General features: G+C 42.4%; 1 non-coding gene across 1 annotated transcript; it reads left to right on the top strand.

Annotated features, from left to right (window-relative positions):
- Window positions 1-1575: 1575 nt before the first annotated feature.
- Window positions 1576-1657, top strand: trnas-uga (transfer RNA serine (anticodon UGA)). Its single transcript has one exon. It is a non-coding gene; the product is annotated as a tRNA-Ser (tRNA).
- The last annotated feature ends 13487 nt before the right edge of the window (window positions 1658-15144 follow it).

Raw genomic sequence — 15144 nt, 5'->3', positions numbered from 1 at the left:
TGGCGCAATAAATGTGAGGGCGCCAGATGGATAGTGATGCAGTAAGTTTGAGGGGTTCACGCTGATGTTAAGGCGGGAGGTGTGAGGGGTCAGGTCTATAGTGATGCAGTAAGTGTCGACAGGTCAGGCTGATAGTGATGCATTCAAAGACCAAATATCCAAGGCTCACTGTGGTGCTGAATAGCGAGACTTCTCAAGGCTAAGACAAAAATCAATAGTTCTCATCCTGGTCATAAATCACAGTGCTTCATTTTAAAATTGTCCTCTCCTGCTTATAGATTCACCAATGAGGGAACAAAATTTAATTGCACCACCCTGTTTATCTCTTCAAATATTTTGCAACTCTCAATGAGATTACCTCTCTTGTTTTGAAACAGTTAAAGAAAGGCCGGATTTGCCCAGTTTCAATTCAGAGGACTAACGTTCATCCATGATATCAAGGCTAATCACCATTCGTGGTATTGCTCATATGGCATTAGCATCTTTCCTAAATTGAGGATTATAATTCCACATACTGTAGTCCAAGTGCGGTCTAACTGAGCCACCATACATTGGATATAATGCTTCGTTCTCGTGCCCTGAAATCCTACTGCAGCTTTCACAACAGACTTCTACAACTGCTACTCGACTTCAATGACTTATTAAAATCTTCTCCAAGATGCATTTCTAAACATCTGCACATTAGCCTTTCTACTTCAAACCTTCGACAAATAATCTCCACACATTTCCCTCCTGACAAGTATGATAAAGTCAAATCGTTGCTATTTATTAAATCATGAGGGACATGGATAGGTTGACTCGTGAAGGCGGATAGGGATGTAGTAAGTGTGCAGGGGTAGTGTTTTCCGGCTGGTGTGGAAGTCAAAATTTAGAAAACATCGGTTTAAAATTAGAGGGTAAGGATTTAAAAGGGACGTCAGGGGCAACGTTTTCAGACGCGTCCAGAATGAGCTGCCAGAGAAATTGTTGGAGACTGGTACAACTGTAACATTTAATGGCATCTGGATGGATATATAAGTAACAATGTTTAGAGGGATGTGGGCCAAATGTTGGCAAATGGGACCTATTAATTTAGGATAACTGTCCACCATGGTCAAGTTGGAAAGAAGGGCCACTTTCCGTGTTGTATTGTTCAAGGACTTGTTGAATCTAGAAAAACCGCAAAACCTTTGCAAATAATTCCGTCAAGACGTTTTCAAGTTCCAAATCTTCGGTTAATCTTCCTCTCTTGTGCTCACAAGTTCATTACCTGATGTCAGAACTTACGGATTAGTTGCTGGATCCATTCCTGTAAATTGGCTCTGCATTCTTTCTAATTCCGATATTTTTTTTACGAATGTAGCCAGTGTTTATGGACTTAGCATCAATATTTCTAATACCATATGTCGTTGAATATTAAAACACAACAGCATATCTAATTTGGCACCAGATGATGAGCAATTGAGTCAAAATCGATCGTCTGAGTCTCTGCAAAGGATTGGCGAAATCTTTGGGTCTTGACAATTTGTTCTTCCAACAAATTACGTATTTCATGAATTCAGTTGTTTTACTACGAAAGTTGACAATTTTGCCGTCGCTGTGATGGCCGAGAGGTTAAGGCGTTGGGTTTGAAATCCAATGGGGTCTTCCTACGCAGGTTCGAATCCTGTTCACAGCGTAGAATCCTTTAAAAGTCATGAATTCATTTGCTGGATTTCGTGGAGCTTGAGCTTTGCATTCAATCGAAAGTAAATTTTCAACTGTGAACAATCCGAAGTAATTTCCAGACTGATTCAGTCATCTAATTGAATAAGTCGAGACACAAAAAGCCACGAACTTCCAACACGAATCAGTTTCAACACGTTTGTCGAACTATCGTGAAATTTGGATGTTCGGGGGGCGAGGGTGGCGGTGTGGAATTAAGCAAAACAAGAAGCAATGCAATGCACTTACCTGCAGGTAATGATTTTTTTTAGGATCAGTTGAAAGTCAAACTGAGAAAGTTGAACCTAATTTACAGCTGACTCTCAAGGCCAATAATCTATTATATCAGCAGTCAATGAATTAGAAAAAAGCAACTCCATGTGTGGAAAGGAACTAGACTGATTCAGGTTCCTGGCTTGAGGTGTGATAAGGCAAGGCGATATCAGCGGAGTAGAATTTTCTGGAAATATTAGAAATGGAATGTTAACGGTCTTCTGCTGTCCACATTCATAAGAAATTGAAAATTAACGATGAAAATCAGACTTAGCCCTCTGCTTGTGGTGCAGCATTGTTCAGAACAATAGGTTGTTGTTGAGGCAAAAATTGACCAAAATAATCGATGGGGCTCTTATCCACGGCCTTCGTTGGACCAGTTGTTGTGGAGAGCTCAGCTTGAAGAACTAAATGCCAATTATTCATTCTGGCTGTCTGAATTGCTGGTTAAACATTCTCCCTGTTTAATGAAAAAACCTTTGCTATCAGAGCAGGGTGTTTTCATGTCAGCATGTTCCGATATGAGAAGACACTCTATCGAGTAGATGTGACTTAAATTTTGACTCTAATGTCAGAGATGTTGACACATTTCTGCACCAAAACAGCACTATCATTGGTATCAAATCAAACTGAACAAAGGACTAGTCACTTAGACATTTCCTGTCTGCAGACTCTGCCAATGGACCGTTCAGGCCCGATGTAGGAATAGGGCGTGGTGACATCTGTTCGCAAGTGGATCAATTCATTCTTGCTCACTATCGTAATTCATTTTGAACTTCTTAGCCATCAGCGTGAGAAGTGGTACATAATGCACAGGTTTGCTTCTCGAAAGAAAGAGCGAAATCTTATTCAATGCAGATGCAAATTCAAGTTGTCCCTGGTCGACCAGAAGACAGATGTGGCGAAACAAAGAGAATACAGAAAACAATCAATGTTTTCTGGGAGTCAAAAAGATGTCCTGGAAGAACGGAAACATATATTTGGAACTAAAGTCACAGACCTCTTCCACAGACTAAATGTTCTTGAACCGTTATCTTAATATGACCTTCATGTCCACCATTGCTGCAAAAATTATGTTAACAACTCAGAACTTTGTTTTTTTTTGATATTTCTTCCTTCATGTTTCTCTTGATTTTGAAACTAAAACCGAGCAATAGTAATGCACCCTATTTCACTTGCAAAGATTAGAAGAAGATCAATTTATAAGAGAACAGAAATAAAGCTACGTCTGTCTTTCGAGAGAAAACACAGTTATCATTTCGACTCCAAAAAGTCTTCTTCAGAAGTCTGCGCAATGAACTCGAAATAGTAGACCGAAAATGAAAAAAAGAAGCCAAAATGCCGCGAATACACCACCCGCAAGTGCATCAAGTCCTACTCGAATATGCCGGATTACTACCATCAACATCAGTGGAGAACGGAACAAAGCTCATTCTGCAGTTGTCAACCTGTTATGACGTAGTTTGTAAAGTCAGAAATATGATTAGGAAAAAAGCGGGATGAAAGCGGGATATCGGAAGTCTGAAAAAAGCAAGTGCGTGCTTTGCTTTGAAGAAGGTTGGCAGTGATGAAAATGGAAATTTACTACAGTGAGGGGGGCTTAATTAATACTCAGAATCGTTGCAACACACAGGGACGCAATTCTTTTTGCGAGGTTTCTGTTCTGCCATTTTATAATCAGGACTGCTGTCGGGTTTGGTTTCCATTCCAGGCTTAGGTGACAGCCTGGTGGAAGTTTGCACATTCGCCCAATTTTTGTGTGGTTGCTCTGGTTTGCTGCCACATTCTAAACATTTGCAGGTTATTTGGAATCGCCATTGAACGCACACAGTTACAGAGACAGTGATGTCTCTGTAATAGGAGTGTCTGGATAGGATGTACTTCAGAGGATTTTTGTGAACTTAAATAGACAGAGTGGGGTAAGTCTGCTGTTTCTTGGGTGAGCTACATGGACAGAGAGGTGTCAGGGTCTTCTTCCCTGAGGGAGATACGTTGACAGACTTGGGTTAGTTGCTCTTACCTGTGTCAGTCACGCAGATACAGTAGGGTCAGTCTGCCCTTCCCTGGGCGAATTTCTTTCACAGAGTGGTGACAGTCTGCTCTTCCCTGTCTGAGTGAAATAGAAAGAGCGGGGTCAGTGTTCTCTTCCCTCGATAATTTATGTTGACAGTCTGGGTTCCGTCTGCTCTTCCCTGGCGAGTTTCATTGGTAGAGTGGGGTTAGTGTTCATTCATTGGGTGAGTGCCATAGACAGAATGGGATCAATCTGCTCTTCCCTGAGGGAATTACATTTATAGAGTGGGGTCAGACTGCTCTTCAGTGAATGACTTATATTGACAGTGTGGGATCAGTCTGCTGAGTTACACTGGGAGTGTGCGATCAGTCTGCCCTTCTCTGGGTGAGTAACACTGACTGAGTGGCGTCAGTTTGCTCTCTCCTCAGTGAGTTACATTGACAGAGTGGCGTCAGGAGTGGCGTCTTTGAGGAGTTGACAAAAGTAACTCGTCCCCTACATCTTTGGGGTAATTAGGGATGGGCAGTGAATCTTACCTCATTGAAAGAAAATTGTGTCCCAGAAATGCATTTCTAATAATTCCATGTACTAATTCGACACTGCAAGCGGTCGGGAATAATTTGAGGAGAGGTGCAGGGTAGAATAATTAAAGTCAAATGCACTGATGCCGATGAGACATGACACAAGGTGTGAGTGTGGAGCTGATGGTGCAAGGCTCAGTGTCAGTGCTATTGGTTCAGCATTTATTTCTCACTGTTCGCAATGACTCATACACCACTGCTGTCAATTCACAGCAATGAGCCTGTTCATCTTGGTTTGAAAATCCCTGCGTGTGTATTAACGTGGTTAATAGGACTCGAGAGGAGATGAGCACATCCTCTTTATTCTGTCAGTTTAAACAGATGAAAACATCTAGTTGGATGCCAATGCCAGAGAATACTGTCTTTTCCTGTGCCTTTTCAGTGGGGCATGCTCAGCATTGAAATGTTTGTTTTTGCACAAGCAGAGTTTGATTGCCATTCATACTGAGCAACGCTAATACCGAAAACACGTTTTCAAATTCCTGTGATCAAGTGGTTCAGGCATTGCACATATGGACGACAAATCTGGCTTTTAACTTGGCTCCGTGGCTTAGCTGGTGAAAGCACCTCCCATCACACTGGTGCCTGTTCATTGTATTGAAAGCTCGTTATTTCTCACAAGTATTGTGTTGCTGATCGAGAAACTCAGTGTTCTGTTTGAATTGCTATATATTCTGATTTCGAGTTCCGGCTTCATTTTCCTGGTTTAAATCCAGTAGTGTATGTTGCTCTTTTTAACTACTATTTTAACCTGGAGATTCTTCCCGCAGTTCCACAAGCACTTCTGCTTCTCATCCTCTTATTCTCATTCCTTCATTCCCAGTTTTGTGGAAATTAAGTGGTGAGGCAGGAGACACTGCAGCATTCCCGGGGAATGTAGTGGTAATGGCACTGACACCACGACATGATCACCCTCAGTCTCTGCTGTCACCATTCATTTGTTGTACACCAACAGTAAATGCATCCTTGTTCTTCTTCAGCTATCGTGTAATTACTTTCTTTTTCTGTTGGATAAGGAATTCAACTTTAACATCGAAAGGGTCTTTAGATTTTGAGGAAGAAATGTTTTCTTGCCTCAGGTCGAAGTGACAGACGCATTATCCAGAGAATGTGAGACTACTTCGATCGACTCCAGCCAGGCGTCAGAAAGCCTCTTCAGCAGTTCGAATCTCAAACTGTCTCTGAATGTCAGGCTTTTCAAGAGCAGAAATGGGAAATGAGGGATATGGACAGCCAGAGAGTCGGAGAATGTGAAAAAGGCCCAGGAGGATACAGAGACTTCTGTATCCTCCTGTGCCATAGAAAAAACAAAGACACACATTGAGGCAGACACTGAAAGAAACAATTGTCCATTCGGCGTGACTGCTAAATAACAGAAAGCAAAAGGAAATGCAGCCATTAAAACATAGCCTTCCACCAGCTCAGGAAAATGAAAGTAGCATGACAGCTGATTAAGTCCTTTTAAGATTGTAAATTCGACGTCTGTAAGCTCAAGAGTGATTTTGATAAATATCCTAATTCGACAGGTAAGATTATCATTTTCCCAACAGTATAATCTAGAAATCTATAACTAACTTGTTTCCTGTTCAACTAAAAAAAATCTGCTTCTCTCCACAGATGTTGCCAGGTGTAGCGGGTTTCTCTATCAATTCTCGTTTTTAGTTCAGATTTCCAAAACCTGCATCTTTTTGATTTTTGATAATGTTGCACAAAACCAAGCATTATCAGGTTCGGACGAGTGGTAAGAAATACTGGTACCACGATATATTTGCACAATAAAACATTCATTCCCTCTCCGAGAATAGAACCAACACTATGGCGGTTAGAGTTCCAAATCCCAACTACGAGATTACACGGAATGAAGACTGACACTCTTGCACTTATTCTCAATGAAATGGGTTTTCCCTTTCATTTCTGATCAGTTTCACTGCAGAAAGGTTTCTACTCGTCTTCAAGTTTTGCAGAATAGAAAGTCCCATTTGGACCATGATGCAGTCTGGTTTAACGACATTCATCTATTCTTTTCCCAGTTTCCAGCTTTGGCCCATAAACTTATGTGTTCTGACGTTTCCAGTGCAAATGGCAGCGAGGTTCTTGCTTTGATCTTAGATGACACAACAATAGGATTGAAGTTTGATATAGTCACACTGTGTTATTACCCACGTCGTGTCTCCTACAGAAAGAGACACACAGACACATTCCTCGAGAGTCGCAGAGTTCTCAGGATTTGACCACCTCCTTGTGCTTCACTTCAGCTGTCCGCTCCAACATGCAAGTTCAACCGCCAAAGGCAGTTTTTGGTTAAACTAAAGCCAGTTCTACAGACAATGAGAGACGTTGATCTGAGGTAGAATTTGAAGTGGACGAAAGAAACTGTAAATTCAAAAAACCACACCCTTCTGTTCCTGACAGACAACAGGAATGGACTAGCACGCTGCATCCTCATGATTTTAAATGCGAACCGACAATCCCCTCACTCGACGTCAGGCGTGTTACCAATTCCATCACTGACCCAAAGACTAGATTTGGCTGTGACAGTTTGTCTATAGGTAATGTAAACATCCACTTCAGGGAAACAGCCTTCACAAGGTGAAAAATCAGCAACATAATCACCGTCACTGTTTCACTTGGAATTCCCCACTCTGTGAACCGTTTCCTTTCACTGTACTTGCATATTTGAAGTTTTTAACATTCCAGAGCCTGAACTAATTCAGCGAGAAACCACCAGTCATTTCGAGACCGTCATCCAGAATGAGGCGAGTTGAACGATGCCTTTCTTGTTGCCAACACATCAGCGCAGCTCAAAACAAGCTCGTGTTAGCATCAGTCTTTACTTAACTTGCTGCTGTATATCTGCTGAACAACATCAGATTATCACAGCATTGCCTTCTTCACATTGAAACCAAGGGAGATAATATGAACCGACGTGGAAACATGGAGAGAGAAATACTGCTGACGAAGACGATTATGACGTGAAGAGCAGGCACAAGAATTTGTACAGGTCAGGTCCCAAATGCGACTGCAGTATCAATGGACATCCCTGCATATGGGTCAGAGTTTACATTGCCCAGAACAGGCTTCATTTCACATTCAGGTAGTGAAGATTTAATTCTCATCTTGTGAATTATCCGAATGAAAACTTAATCCTGGTTGCACACAGAACACACACACGGATCCTGCCAGAACAATTCAGTCATCGATCAGCATTTGTCTAAAAGGACAATGGCAGCAAATACAAGTGAATGCTATCACCGCAATGACCCCTCCAAGGATCTAGCGTTTCCCAGTTGAAAATATCTCGCTGTTCCTTCAATGTCACTAGGTCTAAATCCTTGCCTTATGGCATCATACCTGTACCCCGCTACTGAGGACATCCAGGGTTCTGCGGAGTAAGTCAAAATGTCAATCTCTGAGGTAATTAGTGATTGACGGTGCATCCCATCACATTGAGTAATTACATTATCCCAGTAATACGTTTCCTAAAGCTGCAGTTTCTAAGGGAACACTTGCAAACGGTCGAGAATAAATTGAGAAGTGGAACGGACGAGGGGAAAATGTAAAAGGCAACGATGACTGGGAGGCATGAGAGAGCCAGTGAGTGAGGAGCTGGCGTTGCAACGTTCAATGTCAGTGTCAGTATTTACTGACCACTATTCACTCTGAAGCACACACCACTCCTTAACAAATCACCGCAATGAGCCCATTCATCTTAGTGTGAGTTCCCCTTTGCGGATATGAACGCAGTTAAATGTGCCCAAGAGGATGGACGGATCCTCGTTAGCCTGTCAGTTTAAAAAGGATAAGTTATTAGTTTACAACAAAAGCAAAAAGAGATTGCCTCTTCCTGTGCATTTTCAGTGGAGAATATCCAGCTTTGAACTCTTCTGCATAACCAGAGGTTGTTTTAAATTTACACTGTGAAACGCAGAAAAATGAGTCCGAGTTCCTGTTTTCGAATAGTCAAGTAAATGTATGCATCATATTGAATCGTTGAGGTTCGGCAGTTAGTTAGTTAAAGTTGCTGTCAAAAAACAGCCGAATATGAGATCAAATCCTGACATCTCAATGTTAATAGGTCTTTCATGAAAAACAGTGTTCCCGACTTCACCTGTGGTGCTGGTCGTGGTGGGAATTCAAATCAATGATTGGATTGAGGTTACAGTTTAAAGACAGCTACTTTAACACCTCTGCCACGCTGCCACACAAACCCCGTAACCACGTTTTTCATGATTAGTGTTTCAGCATCGCCTCACTACAGGCACTTACCCACACGCCCATTCAATGGCGAACTTGGCGTAAGTTCAATAATGTTTATGAGGATGTTGCAAGGTTGACATTTTTTTGGACTGTAGCGTCAAGCTGAATAGGATATGAAAATTTTCCCTGGAGATTGAGGGCTTAGGGGTGGGCTTACAGATATTTATATAAATATGAGAGATACGGTAGAGTAAATGGTCAATGAATATTTCTTCCCAAGGCAGGCAAGTTCAAAACAAGAGAACACAGGTTTAAGGGGAGAGTGGTAAAATTTAAAAGGGATCTGAAGGACATTGTTTTTTTCACACAAAACGTTTAGCATGTTTGGAATGAATTGTCAGATTTAGTGGTGGATCTAGTACACTCTCAACATTTCAAAGGCATATGGATCTGAATACAGACAGGAATGTTGTAAAAGAATAAACGTGAAAATTTGGCAAATACAACAGTTGTTTACGGGCTCAGCCCCTCTGAGATGCTGCAGTGGCGATCACCAGTTTGAATATCACTCATCACTTCGTCAGTGTGTTGGGCTAGTTTTCTGGAAGATGGTTAGGTTAGATTCCCTACAGTATGGAAACAGGCCCTTCCGCACAACTAGTCCAAAGAGTAACCCACCCAGACCCATTTCCCTCGAACTAATGCACCGATCATTATGGGCAAATTAGATGGCAAATTCATCTGCCCTGCACATCTTTGGAGTGTGGGAAGAAACCCACGCACACGCAGGGAGAATGTGCAAACTACGCACAGGAATCAAACGTGGAACACTGGTGCTGTGAGGCAGCAGTGCTAAGCATTTATTCACGGTGCTGCTCTAAAAAGGGATGGAGAATGCAGGAATCGATCCCACAAACTCTCTCATGCAAACCGAGACTCTTCCATTTGAGATAACTTCCACAGGCTGGCCAATGACCATTCTTCTTGACATATTCCCAACTTCTCAGTGGGAGATTTTGGCTGCGGAAAATACCTCACAAATCATGTTGCCCACGCAGCTCTCCAGCGAAACCAAAAACTGACAACTCATAAACAGAAGCAGAACTGACAAAGAGAACCTATTTTCAGACACACGGACTCATGAATGCTGTTTGTGAGACAGAGCCAGTCGTCTGGGTCATGAGCTGCACACACAAATGGCAGAGAGGCAATTCCAAATGGTGCTTTCAACGTACTGGCGCCTGAGTTCACCAGTACTTCCAACAAAGTGCTCCAGGAAAGTAACATGAAACATTAGATTACATTACATTAGATTACATTACAGTGTGGAAACAGGCCCTTCGGCCCAACAAGTCCACACCGACCCGCCGAAGCGCAACCCACCCATAACCCTACATTTACCCTTACCTAACACTAAGGGCAATTTAGCACGGCCAATTCACCTGACCTGCATATCTTTGGACTGTGGGAGGAAACCAGAGCACTCGGAGGAAACCCACGCAGACTCGGTGAGAACGTGCAAACTCCACACAGTCAGTCGCTTGAGGCCGGAAATTAACCCCAGTCTCTGGCGCTGTGAGGCAATAGTGCTAACCACTGTGCCACTGTGCCGCCCACTAACTGACTAACAATGAACCATGAAAAGTGAAGATTACCAATTACAGTTTCGATTAGATGAGATTAACAATTGGGCTGATGTCTCCACCGGATCGAGAGGACCAATCACCAGCCTCTCTCATCAGGACAGAAATTAAGGAAATTAGGGAAACGTAACCAAGTTTCATATCGCAATTTCCCTCCTTTTCGCATCATCAACAGAAAACTGCGAGCAGATTCAATGTAGAACCTAATTTCACATCAACAGGGAAATAAATATCTCCATTCACTTTCAGAGAAACGGTGAAAAATGCAAATTGTCTGGAATATGAGCGCTTGGCGTCGCCTGCTTTTGAGTCGTGTATTTTGCTGGTGGCCTTTCGAACTGGAGGGGAACGTGACAACTGCAGCAGAAGGAGATAACATGGGCACTGCCATATTGGTTGTTTTCTGCTCTGCCACATCACAGCCGGATTAGAAGAAATGACTGATTTTTTTCTCTGTTCAACTTTAACGAAACTCATCCCTGCAAAACGTTGTCAGCTTAATCCATGAACACATGTGGCCGAATATGGATGCAAACACAAGCCTTCTTAAGAAGTGGAATCTGAAATCAGCGTCTCAGGTTGCTCAGCCACGCGAGCACACAGGCCAAAACCGGAAACCCAAGAGCATGTACCTGATGATACCCTGCAGCATACTCACAGCAACTGCAGCAGTTCTGAAGAATAAGCGGTGGGAAGGAATTGCTCTATCTGAGCAGTCGTGCTTGTTGTTCTCATCAGCAAATCTGGCTTTGAATTTGCTAGCCCATACCTGCTACCATGCTGAAACGGAATGCAAGTCCGATTAGTCGCTGTGTGAAACTTTGTTCATTTTCTCTCCTCAGATAAAGTGATCACTGGAGATGATGAATTCTGCTCCTGCCGGAAACGCCGACTCTCCTGCTGCTCGGATGAACTGAAAAACGGGTTTAGCACTGGAGTCCGAGAATGGCAGAACACGTAGCAAATTATTCTAAACCCAGAGCCAATAAGAATTCCAACTTTCCTTTTCTTTCTTCATAATCGTGCATTATCCAGCAGAGCCATGAGCTACTGCCACCTGGCTGCAAGCTGAGTTGGAAATCTATGTGAGAAACAAGGACATGTGACTCACTTATTGTCGGTAAATCAAACAGTTCTCACTTTGAGGTGTCCAAAAATTAGTTTCTATACATATTCAAGGAATGTCAAAGGCGATCTGAGATGTCAAAGAGGTGGTCACTGTTCGTGATTGCTCTTTGTTCGAGTTGTGAAAAGGTTTCCCGCTTTAGTCGCATTCACGTTTCCTGTTGATGACTGAATCAGACAGAAGGTGTTTCACCAGAGCTGCACTTGACTTGCATTCCTCTCCCTCGCTGTCATACTTTCCTGGAACTCTGTGAGAACAAGAAAACCAAATACATACTGTGTCATTCGGCAGCCTGTCTGTGATTTCCTCATTTTCAGTTACAACATGGCTTAGACTTCAGGCCAAACGGTAATATTAGTAACAGTATGAGAACAAGAGTCGATAGTTCATCTGTGCCTGTAAATCTTTTCATTCCTGTTGTTGACTGAATGATTTGTATCCGTGCCTGCTGCTTCGAAACTCGAATATGTGAACTGCTCCAAACTATGGTTGAGGATTTCTGGTTTTGGTTGAAACACGTTGAGAAACGCCAGACAGCGTTCAAATGAAGCTTTCAGAGCACATGTCCGGATGCATTTGACAGAGACTAACATCATGAATCCATTGTTCACTGTGACAGAAGGAAATGAATGTTCTCCTTGTTAGTGATCCAGGCCACCTTCGCATGTAAAGCAAATGCGGTACTGTTGTTACAAAAAGGATCAGTGCCCAGTAACTGTGTCCTTAAAGAGGACATGATTGAAAAAATAAAGAAAACCATGTTGAAATATCCAGGAAATATTGATTGAAAATGTGCAGACAATTTTCCCTGCAGCGCCAAGACAGAGGAACATATGTAACGGCACTCTTAAACAGGATGGCCAGCAGTGATATAGACATCGCCACATATGAAGGACCACTGCAAATAGAAATTTGAAAATGACTTTCACGCAGCAGGTATTCGGAATTATATTCTTTTCACCGCTACAGTAGTATTAGGCGAGTAAATTCAAAACAAGGTTTGCTGATAAGAATGCAATAAAACCCCATCGATCATGATATGAAAGATTGTCGTCCGTAAAGAGGGAACAAAAATGTTTCTTATCAGCTTAGTACTGGGCCGCTTTCGGACAAACTGACACTGCTACTCTCCAGAAAAGATCAGGGCCCGCGGCATGCACTCTTAGAAATATTGACCATCAGTGCTGGAAACATCCCTGCATATTCAGAACAAGGAACAATACGTATCGAATAAAAGCGTAGATGGCAATAAATTGGACTTGTATTCTCATTCACCACAACAGCTAGAATGTGCGGGGATATACAGAGTAAGGTTTACTGACCAGGTCAGAAAGCGTTTACCTACACATATCTTGACACACAAGCCTATCTTTCTTTCTGTCCATTTTTGTTTGAAGCGATCCTTTCCATAGGAGATGAAGATGATTACTGCTCCCCCGCAGGATCACAGTGGGGCCAGAGACCCGATCGAGCTGCTCAGAACAGTTCGTGTTTGCCGAGAATCACTGAAACTGAGATTGATGACACGTAGACACGGTGTAACAGCTGCCAACACATCTGGAGGGTTTTGGGACGGATTAGGACCCACTCTGGGAAAAAAAGACTGGATCCTAAGACTGGGGAGTAAGTGTTCAGGGAAAGGACTGGAGAATGGGGTTAAGAACGATATTAACCAAGATCGAATGGTGGAGCAGACTAGATATTCTGAAAGCGCTAACCGCTCTTTTGTCTTCCAATCTCTTGGCCATCTGGTATCTAAGGAAATAGAAACAGGGTTATTTGTTCAGTTGGAAGTCCTGGGCAAAGTGAGAGATAGAACAAGCATGATACAGTTTTAGAGATTGGGAAAATGTTTGGAGAGGAAGCAATAAAGGTGAAGCTGAATATAAAGTTTGAAGTCAGGACATATTCAATAAAAAAGAAGTTTGTAGAAAGGCAGAGGGACATGAAGATGGAAAAAGAAGTGTCACCAGTCCCGAAATCTCATTCGGTTTTCATTTTCAAGATGCGACCGGACCTGCTGAGATTTTCCAGCAATGTCATTTGTTGATTCTGATACAGAAGATGGGAGTGATCCTGGACTAATCAGCTTTCCCATGTTCTGGGAATATTTGACTTACCCGTTAAATCAGATCACGTCTGTCCCACACTGAAACCTCAGAATCCTTCCCCACCCCCATCCTCGTTACTGGCACTAAACTGTTCATTACATAAACTTTCATGAGCACACAACAAGAACAACTGCAAAACATTCAGGGAGAGCTCCGCTCCGTTCTATCAGCACATTCTGAATCAGTTAATTTTTGTTCAGGACACATGAGACATTAAGCCGTCTCTGTCAGACCACTAACAAATGGTCATTCGCGTTCTGTGTCTTTGAACACTTTGGTTGGTGCACGGATGTAGTGGAATCTCACGTTTTGAAATGGACATCATTCATAGTATTTTCAGCTGCACTGATAAACTTGTCTCTGGCGCGTCCAGTAAAGTGCAGACAGTTTTCACTCAGAAATCGACATGTGATCAAAGCAGGAGCACAGATGTGTCAACAAAAGCAACAAGAATGCTCCACCAGCGTTAGCTTGCAATTCTGCATGTGGAACGAAGAGTTGGAACTCTATTAAACAGTGAAAACGCCTATTAAGGGATTTGGACGCACGGCTCTCTGATTAAACAACTCGCATTGCACCGAACTGAGATATCCAGGCTTCGCACACGATGAATTAGTTTACTATTTCATTCTGAGTATAATTCACCTGGCACAGCAATTTGCAAAGGTCCAGCTCATTCCTCCCAATCACAAATAACATAATTCACATCTTTCACTTTTGTTATTTCTTCAAAACATTACAATCCATTTAAAACTTGTTCCGGCATTTAAGATTCAACCCGAATATTTTCATATGAAGTGATTTCCAGTCACTCTGGCAGACAGTAAATCAATCGGAAAATTACCTTAGGAAACCCAATCATTTCTGTTAACAGTATTGGGAATTTCCCATCTGCTGACGAGACAGAGTCCTCACAATCAACATTTTCTTTGTTCTTCCTGCCTAAAACGTTTACCACTTCTTATTTTCAAGACAGGAGTTTTGTTTATATCACGTTCCAAGAACAGGAACAAACTTCCAATCTCCTGAAGCCGTATCCAATTTAAAATGGAAGCTTTTTTCCTTTCCCACGGGAAGAGCAGTTAATGAGAAAGGAGTTTCCACGAGCTGTGTCCCAGGGTTTGGCAGGAAGCCCTGATTGAAGCTGCAGTGGCCGTTTTTAGTTGGCATCGGAGGATTGGAGAACATCGTGTCATATTCTGCTGCATGTAAACGTCTTGTTCCCTGTGGACTCGGGGTGAATCATGGATGAATTTTCGGAACAACACTGCCTTCCAGTCTCTGGCCATCTGCTATCTAAGGAAATAGAAAAGAGTTGTTTGTTCAGTTCGAAGCCCTATCGCAATGTGAAATATGGAACAGTTCTGATACAAAATCGGAGACTGGGAAAATGGTTGGAGAGGAAGTAATAAAAGAGAAGCTGAATATAAAGTTGGAAGTCAGGAGACATTCAATAAAAAGGAATAGTGTGCAAAAGCAGGTGGAGATGGACATGGAAAAGAAGTGTCACTAGTCC

The sequence above is a fragment of the Chiloscyllium plagiosum genome, unplaced genomic scaffold (assembly GCF_037043375.1).
Source record: "Chiloscyllium plagiosum isolate Xiang-an unplaced genomic scaffold, Cpla_swu_hap1 HiC_scaffold_14, whole genome shotgun sequence".
Taxonomy (NCBI): domain Eukaryota; kingdom Metazoa; phylum Chordata; class Chondrichthyes; order Orectolobiformes; family Hemiscylliidae; genus Chiloscyllium; species Chiloscyllium plagiosum.
This window is presented reverse-complemented; position numbering and strand designations above follow the sequence as displayed.